Below are 22,967 nucleotides of genomic sequence, written 5' to 3' on the forward strand. Positions count from 1 at the left end.
GCAGTCATCCTTTAGCTTCATTTCTTTGGTTGACTTGGTTAGAAGAATGTTATTGTCTGAAAAGTCCTTTTGTGTGCTTATGTGGCTTCTATTGATGCAAATTAGTGGCATAATTAGGACAAAATGCAAAACAGCCATTAAAAGCATTAAAAGTTATACCTGGACCTGAGATACAGTGTCAGGTAATGAGCAGCACCAAATGGCTTTGATATACTCTCACAAGCATACAAGTAGTTTATGTTTACACATTTCAAGTAACAGTATGTAGCTATGGATACTCAGCTGACCTCGTTGTTTTTACCCCACAGTGAATTCTGACCTCTTGAAATTATTTGACCTCTTCCTTTCTCAGGGGGAAAGAAAAATGCAATATACCTTAATAGTGAATACCTGTCCCTGGAACAAAAGTTGGCCTGGAATGACACCTTTCCCTCCCTAGTACAGAGATCTGAAGATCTTGCAGAACTGCTTGCCTTTCCTGCCCCATCCACCCCAGCTGCTTGAGCACGCCCTTGGTCAACCGCAGCCCATTGGACTGCCTTGGCCGCTGGAGGGCACCAAAAAGAAACGTAGCATCCAAGCTAACAGTAACCCTAGGCTGCCTGTGTCTGTGCAGGGCTGAAGGCAGGAGGGCCTGCGGGGTGCGGGGGGTCTGCAGGAGGGCTTGGGCCCTGCTTCCCTATAGCTGCCCAAGAGGGAAACAAGGCATTGTTTCACATCCCTCTAACTGCATTATCATCTCATGGAGGTTTACATATTCAAAATCGAATTCGCAACATAAATGGAATTTAGGGGGGTAATTGTCGTGTTTCCAAACCAAAAATACACGAAAAAGTGATGAAAATTTGTGTTTGCTTTCAAATGTCAATGTACTTAACAGTAATGATGTTTAAAATCTGAGTTATAACAGAATCAAAAGGGCAGTGTGTTTTCTCTCCAACCATATGCTTTTGAAGGTTTAGAAAAAGCTTTTGTTAAGAGTTTCTCCTTCAACCATATCTGTAAGTGGAAGCAAATTTCTATGCCTGTGAAAGCTAGGCAAGGGACATTCTGACCTTACAGTGTTCTCCCCTCCATGAACAAGGGTGATTCCCCAAGTGCTAACTGTCTGAGGCAGACACAAACCACTTTCCTCCCATTGCAATGGCTAACAATCAACAGCCAGAACACAGCCCTTGCATCTGGCATCTCTGTGGTCAGTGGCCAGCCCACCTTCCCAAGCAGCAGTGGCTATTGCCAGCCCCGCATCAAGGGCTTGGAGTGCACCCAGGGCCTCCACAACAGTGCGAAGCCAGTGCACTGAGAGTGGCATTAGGGATCAGTGGTGATAATCCCTCATCCTTGTGAAAAGGAGAGGGTGGAGGGAGGGGCTGGGGACTTTGTGTTTTTCTTACGCTCGCATACAATAATTTTTCTTTCCAAGACTGAAGCAGTTACTTTTTTTTATTAGGAATAAAAAGTCTATTTTTAGTAATTGGTGCTGTGTTGAAAAGAGCAGAAAGTTGGAGCATGTTACAACTTTTCTTCAGAGCAAGTGATCTAGATCTAATCCCCTCTGTTTCATCTGAAAACCCCCACTTACGTACCCGAACATAAGAGTAAATTAGGCAGTGCCTATGAATACTAATGCCGCATAAACCCTACTTTAAGCCTCTAAAAATGAATAGTACCAAGATAACTAAATGGGAAGAGGCAAATTCAGAAAGCATTAGCATTGTCTTTAGGTGCTTTGAAGAAAAATATTCAACTTTGTACCAAAAATATTGAGGCTTTGCAAACTGGAAAGTAACTAGAAAAACCTTTGTATCTGTTGCTAGTTCAAGACTGAAGTTTTTTATGACAGAAAGTAGGTATCAAAGATGCAACTGCATGTGCAGCTGTGTGTGGAGGTTACTATTTTGTGCTGTTTAACCCAATCCAACCAGCGAAAGATTGGGGTTTTTTTTAAAGAAAAGTAGAAAGGGTGAGAGTAAACTTGCGATATACTGAGTTCTGCTTTTGTGGGGTTTTTTGCAGATCTCCTGTGGGTGGGCTCAGTAGTCACTAGTCACACAGCAATCCAGTATATATGGGAAACAAGATTTGGCCTCCCTCTTTTCAAAACAGATCTGGAGGTAGAAGAGAGACTGGGAGAGGAGCCTAAGGCAGAAAGGCACTGATTTAGTCATGGAAACATTGTGCTGCCTCCAGCCCTTGAAAGTAACGATCCTTGTTTATCCTCTCGTGGGCTTCTTAAGTAGAAATAAGGTGACGTTTTTGTTCCCAATGTGAATCATGACTACAGGGAGGTTTCAGAGCAAACGAGGTGAAACGGCATAGGAAATTCTGCTGACCCACACTCCTGAGAGGAAGAATAGCTAGAAATAGTCTTTCTTAGAATATATGCTAAGAATATATGAGCATATAGAATCCATACGCTTACCAAGAATGACTCTCAGTGTATTTTAAGAAGAGAAAGGATATAGAAGGCAGAGGGGAGGGTGAGCACAGAGAAGTCATGTTCCTTTCTGAAACCACTTAGCAAGTCAATAGCACAGGTAGGAGTTAAAGGTGGATATTGCATTTGATGTTGCATGCCTGCCTTGCGCAGCTCTGCAACTGCACCAGGTACACCACAACATGGGCCAAGAACTGGGTCTGTCCAGAACACAGCTGCACTGCTTTGAGACCAAATGAGACTATATCCAACCCATGTGGGTGTCTCTTTATCTTTTCATTGAGTTGTTTGAGATTCAGGGCTATCATGATTGCCATGATCTAGCATGAGGGGAGGTGACACTCCCATTGCCACTCAGACCTGGTGTAGTGTATATTTCCCTTCCATTTCCTTCTCTTACCTTCTCCCCATGCTTTGTGTTCCTTGCATGATCCACATTGTGATAAGCTTGCCATTTTGAATAGGGCCATGCAAAAACCTTTCCCAGATTGGATGCTGGTGAGTGTATCACCAAACACTTTATGGTTCAACAGAGGGCAGTTTCTTCTGTGAAAGACAGGGGGGCTGACATTATCAGAGGCTGTTTATGGGCAGGGAGAAAGGCATGTTGGTTGTTCAAGCAGCCAGCTCGCTGCGCTGTCAGCTCACACCAGGCACAGGTCAAGATTTTACAACTAGTGCCATTTCTCACATTGCAAGGAGAAGCTGTACCTGCTGCCACTTGCTGGTTTGCTTAGGGCTGTAATCCTGCTCTGGAGACGTCCTCAGAGAAGCATCCTCTGGCACTGGCCTTCTCACAGTGAGCATTTTCTTGCCCAGTCTGGAAGCAAGTATCCAGTGAGTAGTGAGGCTTTCACCTCCTCCGGACTAGTCCAGCACACACCCACCGCGCTTACTTTCTGGGGTCTCCCAATCCTGTATGTGGCATTTGGTGTCTATGTGCTTATGTGACTAGGGAAAAATCAACCCCACCAGTCTTCTTAGCTGGATGTCATCCTTAACTGAGGAGAATGGCAGCATCTCTGTTACTGCAGAGGAGAATTGCACATCACTGAGGTCAGGAGCCATGTGAGTCGAATTTCAATGATCTCTAGTAAATGCCAAAACAGATGAAGAAGCCCATCCAGAAAACTGTAGTGTAAGCAGCTGGGTTTTCAAATGTACTGTAGGAAAGGAGGAAAAGAACAAATGTGTGTAGGAGCACAGAATTGTGACAATGTAAGCTGTGATGTTTCATGCTCTGTTCGTACCTATGACATGAAGCATCCCTACTGGTAGAGTTTATTACCAGGGCCTGATTGCCCAGACTGAGAAAATCTGTCCTTAGAAGGAAAGGAGAAGAGGTCTCTTTTTCTCTCTCCTTCCCCAGGGCTTCACAAATAACTCTAACAAGATCAGTCCCCTGCCAATAAAACCAGCCATCGTAGATATGCTGGCTTGCCTGTCTTAAACCGCCCCTGAGACACTTAACCTGCTGGATTGCCTTTCTGCAGACACCTGCCTGAGCAGCAGACTAAACAAACAGGGATTCTCAACTGCACAAAACTTGGCCCCTTTCAGCAGGGCTCCCATCTGTTAAAAAGCCATTGTCTGAGCAAGTGTTCAGCTAGCTGGGGAGGCAACGCTCTTGCATATTGAGCTGCCCCTGTCCCCCATAAAAGTCCTCTTTAGCATTTTCTTTTCTCCCCTGCTTCCATCGCCTGATTTATTCATTGGTTTCACCTCTTCTCCCCTCCCCCTGTGGTTCATAAGGAGGGCCTCGTTGTCTTCTGTACCTCAGGGGTCATGTCTTTTCAGTCACTGGGACAATACCCGCTGCTGGCATCTGCTTCCAGATCCAATCAGCCATATTGTGATCACATCCTGCCAGAGAATTGTTCCTTCTTTTGCTCGGCTTTGTTGCCAATTTCATGCCATGTATTGCTCCATGTTTTGTGCTTCATGAAGCTGTCACTGGCATAAAAGTGGCCTAACCAGGGTCGTAGTAAAAGGGGTGGGAATGAAACATCCACCAAAATGTTGAGCAGGCCACCCACCAGCCACACGCACACACACACACTCAGGCAGGCATGCAAGCATGCAGACATACAGACATACAGGAACACACACGGCATCCCACAGCGCTTAATTGGCGTCCCGCTGGGCTGCTTTATGGTGTGCTGAAGAGGCACAAACTTTGACAGGGAGCTGTGGCATTTTTATCCCTAGTAAAGATCAAAAGCAGAAAATTTTCTTGGCATTTCTGAAGGATCTTCACTCCCTTGTATCAGAGAAGCATTACTTAGCCCTAAGCGTGAGAGGTAAAACTGGTTACTCGGACAATTGCACATGAGTCTGAGTTGCTAGTGGGTGTCAGAGGGGAAAAAGTACCCATTAAAAAGAAACCTCATAGGAAAATTGCATCAGTGACACCTGTCACTCCAGCCTCTTGGTTCCCATTCTGAAATCCTTTCCAGAAGTTACACCAAGGTCTACTGTGAATCCTGACCATCATCTTCGATCTGAGCTTGGGTATAGTTTACTGGAGACTGAGCTTTATGCTACTTTTAATGTCCATAAGGCAGGGGGACAAGCCCAAATCACTGCGCAGAAGAAGCTGGACCACCTCTGTGAAAACAGAAGTATGGTTGGCTGATGGCAGAGAATCTGGCCCAATATTACCTATAGCAGAATTAGTGCTTCCCTTGCAAAATACCTTGAAGTCAAATAGGAGTGAATTACATGTTTGTTTAGACATAAGAAAATGGAGAGAAAAACATCTTTGGTTTGGTTTTGGGTTTTGAGTTTTTTTTATGTTCATTTTTTGTGTTTTTTGTGATGTGACAGACTCATCTGGTGCTCTCCTGTGTCACCCCAGCCTCCATTTGCTGAGCGCTGGGAAGGTTTCTCATGGTTTATTTCCTGCCTGTTAGAACAGCCTGTAAACCTTCGGGAAAGGGCTCATCCCTCACAGAATACAAAGTAAGTCCAAGCAGGGTCAGGGGACTTCTTGCCTCTCCTTCTGAGGGGAACTGATTCCCTGTTTCCTTTCTTTTGGCTGGCTGCTGTCACTTGCATTCACACTGGGTACCACCTTCCCATGCTAATAACCCGACGGCAATCAATAGAGCTGTTCATGGAAGGAAGATAAAGGAGAGGGATACACTCACTCCCCTCTCGCTTTATGCCACCATGCTTGACAAGCGGGCTGGGGAGCAGGGACAGACCCACGTACCCCCGGACCCTGGCATCCCAGGAGGGGATGCCAGGCACCAGGCAGCTCCTGCATGAAGCCAGTATGAATTCCTCTCTCTATGCCCAAAACTTAGTTCTTCTCAGAGAGTTTGGTTCTCTTGGCCCAGTTTATACGGGCAGTAATTCCACTGAGGCCACCCTCTATTCTCCTCAGAGGAGGAACACCTCGTGAAGATTTTGTAGACAATTCGGTGCAAGGTGCAGTGGCGGGAAGATTGTGCCTTGTGAGTCTCCCCTGTGGAAGTGGGGCTCCTTAGGTAAAACCCTGGTGGTTTTGAAAACCCAGCAAGAACCTCAACATCTTGGGGTACCTCACCCCCGAGCTTCCCATCTGCAGGATATCTGCGAGGAGAGAGTGTGTGGGAGAGGAGAAGGAAATAAGAAGGAGAAGAGAGGACTCGTCCCCCTCCCAATACACTCAGAGGAGCTGGCTTCATTATTCTCACAACCTCTCTGCAAAGTCTGCTGGCAGAACACGATTCCTGCAGCAACCTGGGGTCCTCACCATGCACTCACAGTTTCTTCTGCAGTACCCAGGTTTTATTTATATTTAAAAGCGACATTGACTGCGCAGTGACAGACGCATGAGAGAGTAGGAGGGCAAGAGACAGCTTTGTGAGAGTGTGTGTGTGTGTGGTGTGTGCATGCGTGCGTGTGTTAAACAATTTCATGGACATCTGTCATGCACAGTTAACTTTGCATTGCTGCATTTTAAGTTGTAGGCCTAGGCTTGGCCGTCAGTGATAAAGTAGTTGGCAGTTTTCAAAAAGCCACTGGATAACAGAGCATGAATCATAAAACACACTACTGTGTAGCAATATCCAAGTTCATTCAATGCAATGAAACCATGCAGAGGACCTTTATTCCCAGCTAATTATGTGGAAACGCCTAAGACAATAAAGCATCTGGTGGTCTTTCTTCCCCATTTCAATTTTTCTCAATATTGTGACAGGGGAAAGCATTGTGCCTTTCCCAGGGTAGTTGCTGTGAAGAGGAGTAAAAGCAAGGGTCAGGGAAGAGCAAATAGATGAATTTATAACTTTCTTTTTATTTATTCCTTTGCCATTGTTTCTCTGGAGACTCTTCCTTCAGGGCTGTATTTTCAAACCACTATTCTCACTACACTCTGCCTGAATACTTTTTTTTAATACCACCCAAACTGCCAGGCCCCTCTGTGTTCTGTGTTCTTTTTCTCTTCTCTTCCCCAGATGCATCCAAAAGTTGAAATCTAAGTCTGTGCTCTAAAATCTAGGTATTTAAATAAACACAATGTAGAAGCCTAGAAATAAGTAGTGTTTCACTGAACAGGGAGAGGAAGGGTTTGGTTAGGAGAGCGTTCCCAGTCAGTTTGGGGATGTTCTTGTGACAGAGGCTTCACGGTTCTGTCAGGCTTATTTTCTGTATATGAAATGTGGATAAATCTGCTAATTCAACAGTGAACACTCAGCAAATTTCAAATAACCTCAGAGCAAATGATTTCTCTGTCACAGATTATTTCTAGGCCATTGAATGACAACTATTTCTCCCTTGGCTCCCAGGCTAGGGTTCTCATAAATGAATATATAACAAACTCTGCTGATTCTGTATTTCAGAACAAAACACATGAGCTTGATTTTCACTGGAACACCCTACTTGATCAGATTATAGAATATTTTTTTCCTTTCTGGCCAAAGGCTGTAAGAACAAAAGGGAACAAATGAACCATGTTCAGAGTATGGTAGGCAGTGGAAAGGAGGAGTGTAGATTTTGGAATAGAATGAAATAATTATTTCCCTGGTTGCTGATGAAGTGTCTGGCTAAAAGTAGTATCTTATAAGTGATAAAATAGGGCTTGCTTGGTTTAAATGCTGCTAATTACTGTCCTACTGGGACAAAAGCTGCAAGAGTGTGATTTGCATATCAACTCTGCTCTGCTAAGATTTCACCTGCCTTGGCAGACATGGTGAGGCTGCTTGGAGCTCCCTATATCTGGTCTAAAATGCTTAGTAAATGCTAACAAGCAGCTGCTCCAGGAAGCAGATTGTCCCATACCAAGACAAGATCAAGAGTGAAGAAGCCTGAAAACTCAGCTTAGACTCATCAGGTTGGTTTGGGTTTGCTTTATTTTTTGCATTGCCGTATGCAGAGAAATGAGAATCCAATATTAAACAAGTGCAAATGAAAGAAACAGTGAAATTGGAAAGAAAGAAAGGTAAACTGTTCCCCAAATTGGTTAATACCCGTGACCTTTCCTCAAGAGCAAATATTTCACATGTTTTTAGACTGTATCCTCTGTTTTGGGCATTCTCAGCTGCCGCCATGACATCTGAGGACTCTGCAGCAATCAGCAGTTTAGCCTCAGAATATACATAGAAGTATTACTCATCCTCATGCTTTAAGTAGTTGCAACTTGTACAGCACAGAATGAGGCTCAGCTTCACTGTGAGGAAATCGACACTAGGGAAGGAATTGTGTTAGCAGAGACTAATGCAGACAAGCAGAATATTTAGACTAGGAAAATTTGTGGGTACCATGGATTTGGGAGATGTAGCGGTGGAAGCATCAAAGAGAAACTCCTGATAGACCAAATGCATGTCAACATGTGGAGTTAAGTAGGAGGAAGCAGGATCAAGGAAGAGGACTTGTTTCTGATGGGAGAAGCTCAAAGCTGAATTTCAGTCACTGACACCATAAGGAAAAAATCCTGTAGTGGTAGTGTATTCTTACCTCCTGAAAGGACCTGACTACATCAAAACTCATACCTCTGGGAAATATTTTAAGCAGTATGTAAATTTTAAATAGGAACCTTGGGTCAGGGAGGGGCTGCAGTATAGCTAAAATTGCCAATTGATTGAGCATGGCATTCGAATTTCTACCACTTGATCCTCTGCATGAAGTGTAGGTCACATCTGTCCTTTCCTACTTTTTAGGTTTTTGGTAAATGAAATAATAATTATGGCCACAGCTTTGACATCTAACAGTGAATGTTATCATTAATTTGCTTCTAATATTTCAGTTGCTTTGTTCAGTGAAAGGGTTTGCGATTGACAAATATGCAGTCCTGTTATTAGCCTGGCTTTCCTTAACACATAGCACCCAAACAAAACAAGACTTGAAACGTGTAGCAGAGACAAACATACAAAATAAAAAGAGGCAAGGGAAACAAAAAGCAGAAGCAGGAGGAAATACGCAGAAATCATCAGGTGAAATCCAGCTCTGCAGGCAAGTCAGGCTTATTTTCTTCCTCTTGGGAGGCCACAAAAACATCAACCATTTCATCTGCTCCCCTTAGCTCTTCAGAGTGACACCAGAGGGTTCCTGATAAGGCCACAGGTTCACGTGACATCTGTCTTTTATTTATTAGTGAGGGCAAGCACTTGTATGGAAAAAAAGTTCTTTAGTTTAGCAAAAGGCAAAAATCGAATATGCAGTCTTCAGTAAGATATTCATTATTGCCTTTCACCCTAAGGTTTACAGGCACCTGAAGGTGTGGTGAATGTTTTACAGCCTAGAGTGCATGTAAAGCTGTACCAGTAGTAATCTAGAATTGTCTGGAAAAAGAAGGTTGGAAAAAGAAAAGCAAAAAAAAACGTGTGTTGATAGCTGAGTATATGCACGTAAGAATGGAAAAGAAGGGAAAGGAAAAATAGCTACCTACACAAATATTCAGTTTTAAATGAATATGGTAATATCCTGGAATTGCTAGAATTTCTCGGCCGGCTGCAGCATGGTGGAATGTGTCTCTCTGAAAAGGTCACATTTCCCAGTTGTGCTGCGGAAAAATATTCACAAATACCTATGTTACATTACAGGGATTTCAGCATTTCGAGAGTGTGCAACAGATGCATGCTCAGAAATGCCAGTGTAGGGCTTGAAATGTTTTTTCCAGCATGGTAGAATTAGGAATATCATATCAGGAGGCTGTGACTGGGAGAGACAACTGTACACTGAAAAATGCAGGTGCACCAGTTTTTGTATGGTTTCAGCAGCATGCCGAGTGGGAGTGCATTTCTGCTAACAAACCCGTTACAGCCTCCCTTGAGAACTGAATCCTAAATGTGTTTCTGTTTCTGCTCTTATCCTCCCACTGCCCTCTCTGAACGGCTAAAGGATCCAATTCATTCACCCTCTCCCTTTGTCTCCCGATCCACATCCTTCTCAGTGAGCAATTAGTATTCATTACTATATCAATTTTTGTCACACAGATTGTTATCCTAATTACAGTCCCTGCCTGGGAGACACGGATGTAAGAATCAGTTTGTTTGCTGGAGTTATCCTCAGGTGATTGCTTCAGTGTGATGTATTTATAAGGTTTTTTGAAGCCACACCAAAGGGAAATGAAAACTCCCTAAACCTGAGCCAAATGACATTATCTTCTTTCAGTGGGCTGAAGAAGGCAGGTTAGTCTTAATTATTTATGACTGAATGTGTAGAATACCTCTCTGGTGATTATACATGTCTCATTTCCTCAGTCAACCCAGTGACAGGCAGTATCATGTGGAGCCTTATTTACAGTTACATGGCACTACATTCACTTACACCATGTTACATGGCAGATATTCATGTTAGAGTTAATTCCTCCATAACACTGGGCAAATAAATTGCAAAAGAGTGGTGGGAATCTTGATCTGAACCTTTTGAGACAAAACAGGCTGAGATTTTCTGCAGATGGTGTGGTCCTGCTCTCAGTAGCACTTGCGTTCTCTTGCATCATTGCATTGGAGCAACATTCAGGACAGCCGCTACGCTAAGAATCTGCTTCAAAGCTCATTGCAGCCCCTGGAAAGCCTCCAGACCGAAACCACTTTGCCTTCCCTTTTGTTATGAACATTTTTGAATGCTGGATGGCACTGAAAGGTAACTGACCCTGTATCTTTTGTAGAAGTGGAAAGGGCCATACGGCAAAACTATTATTCTTAATCAATGAAACATGTACAACACCGTGACCCACCATGAAGCCACAGAGAAGGTATGCTAAAAATGCAAGTGCCTCTTTGTGATCCAGATCTGCTGCCTGAGGTGGAGGTGTCATGAGTGACTGCAGAATGAGTGCAGGGCCTGGCAGGCCCTGAAGGAGTAATAGTCCTTGCCTACGCTGCTTGTGGCAATACAGTGCAGAGAGCCGATCTGCTCTCCAAATGAGGTCTTAATCCATTGGTTATAAAGCACTCAGAAGACAATAAATCTTCCACAAATTCAGTGGGGGAAAAAAGGGGGATCTCCAGGGGTGACTGAGAGCCAAAGAGTTTAGACTATCACTCCCAAGTATACAATACTAAGATGCTGAAAAGATAGGTTACTTAGCAGACACCACGCTCTGACCTTTGGCACTATTTTGCTTCCAGTTTCCAGGCTAGAGTTCTTCACAGAACTGGTTTGAGTGTCAGTAGAACATGGTAAATGCTATCAGTGGACTTTCCATCTGCTCCCTGATTGGGAAATGCTTGAATTATGCCTGATGTTATGAAGTCTACAAACGTTCAATTTTATTGATCACTGATTTTGGCACAATGCACAGCCTGAAGAGCCTTCCGGTAATCTGCAGAAACCCATCCTGCTCCTGAGGCCACTGAAACAGCACTGTCAGGTTACTGAAATGGTGTTTCAAGTATTCTGTTAACCTCAGGTCACAAGCTAAATTTATAGGAAGGGTTTCAGATCTGCAAAGTCTATAATGGCAGTACTGGAGGTGAGCAGCTCTTGCAGTCTTACAGGCCACGGGGAGTGGACATTTTTAAAAACAAAGTATTTTTGAAGTAAATTTCTCTAATTGATCATGTTAGATAACTCACATACTTTGTTCTTCCAGAAGTTTTCCAAAAGGAAACTAAGGCATCAGGAATGTCTTGTTCGTGGTCCTCTGGTATACTAGTGCATTTTGGTAAAAATAAGTCTAAACTGATATAAACTGGACACAGTGGTTTTGAGACAGAGGAATTAGAACCACAACAGGGTCTTATGCCTTCAGAAAGCTTCCTGGTATGCTGGAAGGGCACTCTTATGTTGATATAACATCCAGATGCTTTGCAAATGCACTGTGGAAAATAGCACCATGACATATTAGGTGTTTGAAGTTATTTGATGAAGATTTCTTTTGACTTTTTTTGAGGCTACGAAACTCCAATAGTTCCTTCTCCCTTTTGGGAGACTTCTGTTGAAGTTCCTATGCAAAACCAGCACAGCTGTAGGAGTCTTTGAAGGGAGCTTGCTATCACCTCAGCAGACAGGCTGCTGGCATGGATGAATTAGCACAGCTGCTGTCTACAATGTGATCTAGTTCACATGGCCATCAAAAAAAAAGAACGGTTTGAGTTTGTTAACATATTATGTGAACAAGTGAGTAAAAGGCATGCTTAAACAGTGAACAGTTTCCCAGATTCTGACTTTTTATAAGCAATCCATTATTTTCATTACTGCTTTTGTATTCTTGCTCTTGTGTTAACTTGCTTGATTCCACCTTAATGGTTTGGGGTTTATCTGGGCTTCAACAGCGTTGTTGGATGCTACTCTTCTATTTAGAAATGGGATTCCATACTACATCAGCCCTATGATCCTGCTGCTCATGTGCTACTTGTGAGTGGAGACACAAACATGCTTTCAATCCAGCATTTTGTTTACTAGGAAATTGGGCCAAATTCCTCTGCTGTGAACTGAAAAAAAATCCCCCTCCAAACTGTCTGGAGAAAATAGAGTGAAAAAAGGCTCCATGTTTTTTACATTGTTGTATCTTGTGCTCCCATTTTTGGGAAAAAAAAGGAATCCCAAATTAATGGGGGGGGGAGGGGGGAGAAGCCACTCTAGTATCTTTGCTTTCCAGCAATATTAAATCTCCAGTCTCCACCCACATGCAGCACATTGTATGCACAGATGGATGGTGGCATGGCCGAGTAGCATGGTCCTTTGTAAAGCAGAAACTCTGCCAACTCCTGGGCCAAAAATTCCCCACAAGGTACCCAAAAAGGCAAGTTTCCAATGGCAAGCAATAAGAACACAGTCAACAAAGACCTTGGCAGGGCTGGGTCCTAGCCACTCCTCGTGGCTCTTCCAGGGCTGCTCAGTTGGTCAGTATGGTGCCAGCAGGGGCAATTGATACCACACAGATTCTGTGCTGAAGGGTGCTGGCAGACTCTAAGCGCTCACCCGTGGCATGCAACAGTAGTCTGCCTCCAGGTCACAGAATAGCAGTGACAGTGACACTTACTGGCAGTGATGCTTAGCCCTGTTTTACATCCCAGCTGTGAGAAATGAGGACCTGAGATGAGTACCTTTGCTGCTGCAGTCTGCATCACTGGTTGCTCCAGAGGTCAGACAGGAGCATTTTTATGGGGTGACTGAGAAGGGTTCATTTGCAGTGCTGTCAGGCCAGGCAGCCCAAACCCAGATACTCCCTTCCAGTACCGACAGAGGGAGGATGCCTGGGCATAGTAAAGCAGAAACACCCTAAGAAAAAGGGTAACTGCAGCACCAGGTCTCAGTTTCATTTGGATTATCCACATACATTGTATCCATGTCACATGTCTTCTGGTTTTTATAACAACTCGGCAAGCAGGGGAATCTTATTACCTGTTGTGGTCCCTCTTGTATTAGTAACACAGCAGAAACAATGCCAATGTCAACAAACCAGGGGAGGGTTTGAATGACCCTCACTCTAGAACTGTGCTTACAATAAGCTCTTGGAAACAAGAACCAACTCCTCCATTCTAATTTACAAAAGCAACACCAGAAGCACATGAACCAAATCCTGATTTGCTAGGGAAGCATTTAAGCATAAGGTCTTGTCTGTAGCGGCAGACCCGTGTCACTTGAGTCTGCCTTCAGTCAAGAGGATAATCCAAATTGAAACATCACAACATTGAATTTGAAGGGGAGATGACTGTATGTTGGAGAGAAAAACATCAGGGGAAAGGTGTATAATTTAGTAGGAAAGTTTCTGGCAGTCGTCTGTACCGTTAATATATTTGTTCATATTGCTATTGCTGCTAAAATATAGCTCCCCAAAGTATCTCAGCTGACATAACAATCTTTGTGTAACTGTGAGGCATTGCTCTCGCATTTCTCTCATGTCTTCATTCTCTGCCGCTTAACCTCTTCACCCTCACCCTCATCCTCGCCTTCTTCAGGCTCATCTCCTGCTGCGCGGCTGCTAGAAATCACTCTGCTCTCACTCTGTCAGCTACTTACTTATTTCTAAATCACTTCCTTTATTTTACTTCTCAGATTCCTCCACTTGTACAGTAATGCATCTGTCTGTGTGTGCTCTTTTACATTTTCCCTCCTGCTGGTTCTTTTACAATAGTCCTGTCAGAGGCACAGGGATTATTTTATGATACATTCTGTATTATCTCCTGTAACAGATTTCACATGGTCCTTTTCCATTCTACACACACGGCCTTTGCTGCCCCTCTTTGTCGCATTTTGCAGTCTTGATAAGGCTTTCAGAGAACAGTTCTTGATTCGAAGAAAATTTCACATAAGCCTTCTCTAAGAAACTGTTTTATATGAAACTGCTTCACACTTTTAGTTAAGGAGGTATTCGAGTATTTAATTCTTGCTGACCTTCACCCCAGCACAGAGGCTGCTTCCATCTCACTTCTTTTTGGTGGCTGTGTTTCTGCATTAGCTACTCTTGTGCTTACACTGACACTGAGGTGCTGAATGTGATGACACAGATACAAGTTGGATCCCACGTCTCCCGTTGTGCTTCACTGTGGGAGGCATGAGCTAGCTTCCCTGCAGCAGTAGGAGAAGCAAGGGAGATGTTCCCAGAGCAGGGGCTTGGACCTCGGGGAAGTCCCTGTGCCACTGGATTGAGCACACGGGGTTGCTCAGAGGGGAGGCATGGGAACTTGCCAGCTCCCACAAATAGGGGCTGATTTGAAGGAGTGCCTGATGAGCTGCTGAGGGGAGGGATGAACAGCTAAGCATCTTACAGGCAAATCCAACTGGTGCTTCACCACTTCACCTTGGTTTCAGAAAAGAAGGCTCAGAAGGAGATCTGAGTTCTCTGCCACTCAAAGGTATAGCAGGACAGGAGTATAGCAGCAGAAAATTGCAGGTATACATGTACTGAATCGATCTTTAATCACTGTAACCTATCCTCTGTTCCCTTTTCTGAGTGATGCCTGGATGAGCAGTGCTTTGGTAGCACATGGAGCCTGAGCTCCAGTTGGAGTCTGGTTTTGTTGAACGATAGGAAAACCTGTAGCCTCTGCCCCCAGAAACTCAGGTCTGTATCTGTGCATATGTTTGGATGCCCTTGAGGAGACAAAACTTAGCTAGAAAGGGCTGCTTGCAACCATTTTGAGCATGCAAGTGTATGGCCTTGAATGTGTGGAAGTACAGTGTCGACTGGATGCATATTCCATGCAAGTTTGTGCAGGGTGGGGCCTGGAACTCAGTTGGCCCCTGAGACCAGAGCTTCCCAGCTGTAGGAGGTGCACCCCCACCTCCTCGACCCTCTGGTCTCGGGGTGTTGCACGACCCAGTTCTCTTGGACTTGGTGTCGGTGGTTTTAGGGCAGGAAGGGAAGGAAGCTGAGAAATGAAAGGCAGGAAGGCTGCACCGAGAGTCTTTTATCAGGTACATCTTCGTTTTTCAAGTGCCTATCATATCACACAAACTGCTCTTGAAGAGCCCTCCATTTACCCTCTCCCCTAATTAAATGTGCACTTCATTAATGTAAATTGGGGGTTTAATGCTCTTGTTGAAATTCTGAAGAAAGTGCTATGGCCTTGCGAAATGCTTAAGCATCATTGCAAATTAGATTAGGGACCAAGAAAGGCAGTAAAATTAGAATGATAATGGTTGATGTGGCTTCCTGACAGGCGTGACTATTCAGGGATCAATGGGATGGAGAACAGTTTCCCCCAGCCTAAAGCGAAAGGCAGGGACAGACGTCAGCCTACAGATGTGGCTTTTGGAAGCTCTTTCAATTAGTTTAATTTGGTAAATGGTGGGGATTTAGAGGCTCTTAGCCAGTCATACAAGACAAGAATACATTGAAATGTTTCTTCGCTTTTTAACATAAAATAGGATTGGCCACATTTGCATTTCTTAACGCCGGGGTGGGGAGGCGGAGAGGGAGGAGTGGGCTGGGGGTGTTTAACCAACTTGGGGTTTTAAAATGGAAATGCTAGAGCTGGACCTCGTTCGGGAGCCGTCCTGGCCGCAGCCCTAGCGCTGCCTTGGGCGGGGGTCTCGCCCCGCCGCCCCTCCCCGCGGCCCGAGGAGGATGGGGGGGGGGGGGGCTACGGACCACCGGGGAGGCACAGCCTGGGAAGCGCTGCGGCGAGGAACGGGGGGAAGGAAAACAGACCCTTAAACACGAGGGGTGATGATCCCCCGGCTCAATGCAGCCCAGTGACCCCCACTTCTGGAGGGGGTCTGAATGCAAATAGCATTAGCAGTTGCACTTTCCTCCTCACGCTCCTTCAACTGCGCTCTCTGGCTCTGCAAAGTCGGTATCAAAAAGGCAGCGGGAATATGCAAATAGCGCTGTTTTTTGTGTCTCTGCCGGAGCCAGAAGTTGGAGCTTGGTTTTTAATCCCCTTGCTGGATAGGTAATTGTAGTTAATGAGGTGGAAAACAAGTTCAACAGATATCAAGTGGCGCTGAGACTTGGCTGAGTTTGTGTGGGGAAGAGGTAAGAGGAGGGTACTCCTGATGATTGAGGATTTCTTTACTATAAATGTGCAAATAAAGAATCGGGAACATAAGCTTTTATGGAAAGCTAATGCCTTAGAAACAAATCGAATCATGCAAAGATGTGCGGTGGTGCGTAGGGTGACTCTAACAGCCCAGTGCTGACTGCATGCAAGAGCGCCCCGAAGTAAGGGGGACCTGACCAGCAAAGTTGAGCTTTCACTGGGAGTCTGGCCAGTTAATTGGTCTCAAATAATATTCCCTAATCCTCTCTTGACAGAAAATAATTCATGTGCCATGAGGCTGTTTGCCAGAGGGAGAGACTGCTCACCAGGAGGGGTGAGTTTTGTTTGGGATCTGTAGGGTTTGGCTTGGAGGTGTTGCCTGCTGAAACTGGGCAGTTCCTGGGTAAGGTTGGCCTTGAGCAGGACCACAGGAGGAGGAGGAGAGCAGCACTGTAAATGGGGTGGCTTCATGTACTTGCTTAGCCTCAGAAAAGCACCCCTATGGAACCTTAGCAGTTCCTAAGTCAGTTTTTGGATGTTGACTGAACCCTTGCCAATGGACTTTGTCTCCATCCCGTTTCAGAGAGTATTGCAAAATGCTGTACCGGATGGCAAGAGCTCCAGCTGTCAAACCCCCAAGTGCCAGGTTAAAGAATGACATATTTGGTAACTCCTTTTCCACTGTGACTCTAAATAACTTATTATGTAGGTTTGCTCAGTGCTGGGAAGCTTGCCTTAAGTAGCCTGTTAGATGACTGGGTTTCTCTTGCTGTGTGTTCAAAAAACAAACCCAATCGACTGAGGGGTGAGGCCTGGGACTTGAGCAACCAATTTTATACACCTCAGGAGCTAGATGCCCTGTCAGCAGCAGAAGGGAAGCTCCTGCAGAGCCTGGCAGGCCGGTACCTTGTGCGAGCTATTGCTACCAGTCTTTCAATTTCATTAGCACTAAATTCACCTTTACAAAAATTTAATTTTTGAAAACTGCTTGACTTGGCAAGGGCACCAGCTGAAAGATCAAGTTACTGTTTGCAAATGCCAGACATGAATTAATTTAGCAGTGCACTTGTCCTGACTTTATGAAAACATATCCCAAATATTGACTTTTTCTTTCTTCTGTAAAACCTCTTTTCTTTTGACAGGTGAGGCCTCTGTCTGGTGGAGTGAGCTGGTATTGAGCCACTCTGAAGCTTTTTCAGTGTGCTGCTCACTTGGAAATGTGGACACGAAGCTGCTAGGTCTCTGCTGCTGCCTGGAGAGTTAGGTGAGAGGATTTAATAGCTGGTTTTGGGAGCTAGGTAATTCTGGTTCACTTAGGGCAGGCCTGCAAAAGTGAGACCGGTGTTACCTTATAAATAGAGAGAAGAAAGTGTCATTAACTTTGACAGAAAACTGGGAATCAGGTCTGAATGCCAGTTAGCTCAAAACCTTTTGCTGTAGAAGAGAGGAATGGACAATTGTGCCTTGTTAACCATCAGTGGAAAAAAAAAAGGTGGTTAAAAGGAGGTGTGTCATTTAAAACAAAACAAAACCAACCAATCAAACAAACAAAACACACAAGAAAACCCAACCAGCCAAACAAGAAAGGCAGATTAAATCCTTGCAAGTCAGAAGTGGGAAGTATCTGAGGGTGCTTTTTCTGTATACCAACCAGTTCACGTCCTGAAAGCCACAGCTACAGAGCCAGAAGGAAGCCCGACAAGCCAAACAAGCACAAAAGAGGTGAAGGTAAAAGAGCAGTCAGCAGGCAGAGCAGATGGAAGAATAACAAGGAAGGGACTAGTTAACCTCAAGTCTTCTTTAGGCAATCAGTAAGTAATTTGCTCTGGTAGGGCTCCCTGTGCCCCCGTGGACAGCCAGTGCTGGGAAGCAGAGGTCTTCCCTGCTGTAAGGGCATGATTAGGTGTGGCCCTGTGGATCACTCTCACTTATTCAGCTGTTAAAGCAGCTTAAACCCTTATAAGAACATTAACATTTGGGTGCCAATACCAGCTTGACCTTTATTCATAAAGTGCAAAGAGTTGGAAGTAGAACAGATTGGTTGCCAGCGATTGCCTTTTATGTGCAGTTTAGAGGCTTTGATTTCTCTCCCCTTTCTTCCTTTAATCTGACATCGCTGGCTTGAATATGTTTGTGCTCTAAGTAAACAGGGCCAGTGCAGGCCTCCCTTTTTGAAGAACTCTGTGTGTGTGTGAGGTGGGGGGTGAGGTGACCTTAAAAGAAAAAAAAAGTTTGCTTTTGGAATTAGAGGGCTTAAGAATAGATGGAGGACGCTAGGGCTGAATGGAGCTGTGCACAGATCTCCAAGCTGAGCTCCTCATCAGTCCTTGGGAGCCCCAGCTATTTATTCCAAATAGTCGTGTACATGGGGAATGAGAATGTAAGGATTTATATTAACTCTCCTGGACTTTTGACTTCATGACATACGCGAGAGAAAAAATTGGAGTGAAGCACAACAAAGATGAAGTGTTTGAAATAGTCACATTGCCTTGTCAGCTGGCCATCTGTGAGCCCCTGTGTTCTTGTGTTAACCCTGAGGTAGAAGAGATGCCCAAGACTGGGAATGGGTTGGTTGTTATTTTTTTTTACTTCTGGTGGCATAATTTTCCTGTAATTTAAGATTTTCTGGTTTTTACACATTCTGCATAATGATAGAGTGAAATTATGTCTGACCCTTTTCCAGAAGCATGGAGGATAATGCAAGAGGAGGAGGGTAATTGCAGAATAGAGGGAAATTATATCTAAGGTCTCAGCACGACCAACCAACAGCATTGTTGACTGACAGTCAAAGCCATCATACAAGTGGGACACCCTGGCTCTGACTTCTCAGAGGTATCAGCTTTGGCAATGGTAGGCCTCAGTGCCTACAGGTTTCAGTGTTGCTTGGCCATTTGGCTATATCTTAACACTCCTTTTAAGCCTCTAATACTGATTAAAATAGCTTTTGGGTGGGTTTGTTTGTAGGACACTTGTCTTCCATAGATCCTGCAGCCCTTTGTCAAAGTATGCTTGGTCACGACAGCAGTTTTCCAGCCGCTCTGCTTATGCATAATAAATGGTACAGAAACACTGGCTATTAAAGGTCATCCAGCTACATCTACAGTGAGCCTGATAGCTTGTCTTTGGAAATATCTTCTAAATCCAGGTTTCCCTTTCATCTTCTTGTGGAAGCATGGAGACTGCCTTGGCTTATTACTTAGATTGATGCTGCAGCAAAGCAATTCTTTCTCTTCTAGTTTCCTCAGAAATGGTGTTAGTCTTGATTTCTTCAGGTGTTTGTGACCCCATTACTGTGTAACTGTCATCAAACCTTATTCCTCACTTAATCCAGGAGTCCTGCCCAGTCCCCTTGTCCTGTACATTGGCCTACTCCAAGCCTTCTCGCTTTCTGCAGAATTTCAACCAAACCAACTGCCCAAAGCATTCATTTCACTAAAAGTGCCTTTTTTCGTGCTGACAAAATATGTCTATATAGTAGAAGGAAGGCTTGAATGAACATTTCAAGTCTTACCTGTCACAAGCCATTAGCTGAATTGCTTAAAGAAATCCCCTGACAAGTGTAATTGCTGGTTTTGTGTTATAGAGCTTCATGATATTGCCCACAAGAAGAAATTCTTTTACAAAAGCCCTTTCTGTTTAATAAAGTAATTTGTTCCAGGAACAGTGATAATAAAATTGCTGAAATGAAACAGGATTGTTCAATGAGGACCTGAATCCAATTTGCTGTATTAGTACGATTACATTTTTATCTTGGTGTTTACTCATTTGTAGAATCACTACCAGACTTTTTATATGCAATTAAGAGGATTAATGGCTCCCAGGACAGGCAAGACAGCACCCAGGAGCACAGCACCTTATTTTGCATGTCAATGACACATCAGCCTTATCAGGCTGATGCCTTAGGGTGCAATCAGGTGTTTCCTTAGGGCGCAATGCAGAGTAACAAGCTGGTTTCCTCTCTGTTCTTTGCAACAGGTAGGGGGATCTCATGATATTTGGTGCGTTGACCTAAAGCAAGGTAAATTACTACATCCCTACTGCTATGAGGTCAGAAGAGTTGCTTCTGGCTAGCTGCTAAGAACAGAAGCTTACCTGTGTTTTCCATGGGGCATGGGGGACTTCGCTGTCCTTTGAGTTGAGAACAGCTATAAAACTATTGTTCATTGCTGCTTTTTTCTTCTTTGCATGTCTGGAAATTACTTGTGAGCCACAGAAAAGCATAATCTTTGCTTCATGGTGACTGAGGAGGTGCCCATACAGACAGATCTATACTAAGTTTTCTCTTTTAGAGATCCACAGAGAGGAAGATGAAGGAGAAGCTTCATAGTGTGATGAGTGACCAAGGGCTTATTACAGTGGTGCCTCCGAACACAGTGTTGTATGATCTCTTTAACTTCAGCTAAGAAAGATCAAATCTCCCCAATTCGAGGCTTGTAAGCTAGTTAACTTCACAACTTACAAATGCAAATAAAATGTGCCAGCTTCTGTCCTCTATTTTCTGGCACTCTTTAGCAATTCCAAAGCTATAGGGCTGATATTTGAGCTTCTAAAAAGGGCAATATCTGGGGCTTGAGCAGTGAAAGTGACCAATGATAGATTAAGTGAGCAGAGAAATGGTAGTTTGCTTGCTCCTTAAAGCTTGCCATGAGATGACGTTAGGTGCAAGACTCAAATGCTCCATCAGTCACTTCATGCAAAGACATATTTAGCTCCTAATGAGGGAATGCAGGCATACTCCATGTAGTTATTAATATTCACTTGAGTCCTAGTGGCACCAGTGCTGTGCTCGCTGCTGCCCACACACACAGCCAGAACAAGCACTGCTCCAAAGAGTTGAGAGTGTAAGCAAAAGCACATATAGCCTAAGGATTTGCAATCCTGGAGACAAACTGAAAGCCCTTCTGATATATTATTAACTCAGGGATATAAGCATATTTCACTAAAAGCTTGACATATTAACTTTCTAGTTTTGTTAAATGCCTGCACTGGGGGAAGTACTTACCATCTTCCTTTTGGGAACCCCAGTTAGGGGAGACTTTTTTGGGCGCCAGTAGGCAGTTCCCATCTCTGGGGCTGTGAGGCTGGTTTCAGTACTCGGAGCTCACAGCCGATAGTAGCCAAATGAGTTTGGTGCATGTGTCGGCTATTTGGAAGAATTGTTTTTTCAGAAGGTAGGTGCACCTCGCTCCAATTAGATGCTTCTGCAGTTATTAAGGGGGCTGGACCTCAAACAATGGCATGTATTTTATACTGATTTTAAAAATGTTATTATAATTAGGCAACTTCTAAACCACTTGTATCTTAACACAAACAACAAATGTAGAAATGGTCTGGTGCTGTAGTAGAGGAAAACACTAGGAAAACAGGGAAATCATTTACATGGTGCCTATTTTATTGCAAATTTAATCAGATGAGCTTTTAGAGCCTAAGTTGCCAACATTTTCACTTGATGGAGATTTGAGGCCCTTTAAAACCGGTAAGACCCTATGGCTGCAGGGGCTGTCTGGAACGCCGGCTGATGCCAAGGTAGTATTACAAGGGTGTTCTAAGGAGAAAGATGTTTATGTTTAGTTCAAGGGTGAGTAAAAAGATCAGAAGTAGTATTAACCAAATGAGGTTGGGGAAAATTCAGCAAGTCATTAGCGGACAGACAGAGGATAAAAGAAGGGAGGGAAAGAAACAGAAAATCATTCTTTCCATTTCAGCTCACAAGTACTGCGTTCTCAAAGACATTCCCTTCTTCCCTTCCAGCTTCAGGTTGACCACTCTGGCTCAACTGGTATAAACAGACTTTTATCATTTGGTCAAACAGTAAAATATTAAAGTTGTACTTACATAAAAGCTAAAAAAATGAAAAAGACACTCTGAGGTGGTTGACGTAATGTTCCAAAACAGCCAAAACGTGACATGTGCTGGTAAACAAAATATGTAAGTTGTTACTCTACCACTAAGAAAAATAATTTCCTCCATAAACTTTCCTTTTAAATATGAGAAGAAAATGCGTAAGCTTGTGAATTTAAGTGAATGTCTGGAGGTGTAATATGCTGCATATGAAGGTGTATGTCCGGTACACTAGTTGTGGTTTTTTTTAGTGTAGAGGTACTATATGCATAAGGGTGGGACTATATTTAGTGCACAGAACTGCAACTCAGAATGTCTGTATTAAGTTTTCACATCTCTCATGCTCCTGTGTGACACTGGGCAATATTCTCTGGAGCTCATTTCTCTGTGTAGAAATTAAAATCTGTCAATGCCAGATGGGTTTTCCCTCTACTTTTCATCTGCAAAGACCTTCACTCAGTCTCTTGTAGGATCTGTGATTGTTAAAAGTGCCAGTGCTCTGAGTTCTGTGGTTAAGCCCTAGGGTATGGGGAGAATTATCTTGCCAGTACAGTAACCCAGATTGCAGTCTGCTAATCATGGCTCTGGACTGGGAGCTGTTTGAGCTAGCATTCAGTTAGAGCACCACTGGTATTTACTGGGGTAAAAGAGGAACCTCATCCTGAAGCTTCAGGTGGCAGGTAGAAGAACTAGGTGTGCTGTTGGTTATGGTAGAGGCTTTGGCCTGTGGATAAGGTATCTGGAGCAGAAAGGCCAACTTTTCTTGTTGGTTCTGTTGCATTGTATCTCCAGTGTTCAGAGCTGGCTTGTGGCAGGAGGTCATCTGCTGG

The 22,967-nt window shown here is 44.0% G+C and overlaps 1 long non-coding RNA gene across 2 annotated transcripts in view; it reads left to right on the plus strand.

The window, feature by feature from the left end:
* LOC133275556 (uncharacterized) overlaps nucleotides 1-22,967 on the plus strand; it is a 231,645-nt gene that overhangs the window by 204,531 nt on the left and 4,147 nt on the right. The window contains exon 3 of one of the 2 annotated variants that reach the window (XR_009745596.1): nucleotides 353-1,059. The exons of the other annotated variant lie outside the window; for it this stretch is intronic. This is a non-coding gene — a long non-coding RNA (uncharacterized LOC133275556). Of the gene's footprint in view, nucleotides 1-352; nucleotides 1,060-22,967 lie in introns of those variants that run through there. 2 annotated transcript variants of the gene reach the window in all.

This window comes from Pezoporus flaviventris, unplaced genomic scaffold (assembly GCF_033815535.1).
Source record: "Pezoporus flaviventris isolate CSIRO_AGI_PZ_B2104156 unplaced genomic scaffold, CSIRO_AGI_Pfla_v1 ptg000002l, whole genome shotgun sequence".
Classification (NCBI taxonomy): domain Eukaryota; kingdom Metazoa; phylum Chordata; class Aves; order Psittaciformes; family Psittacidae; genus Pezoporus; species Pezoporus flaviventris.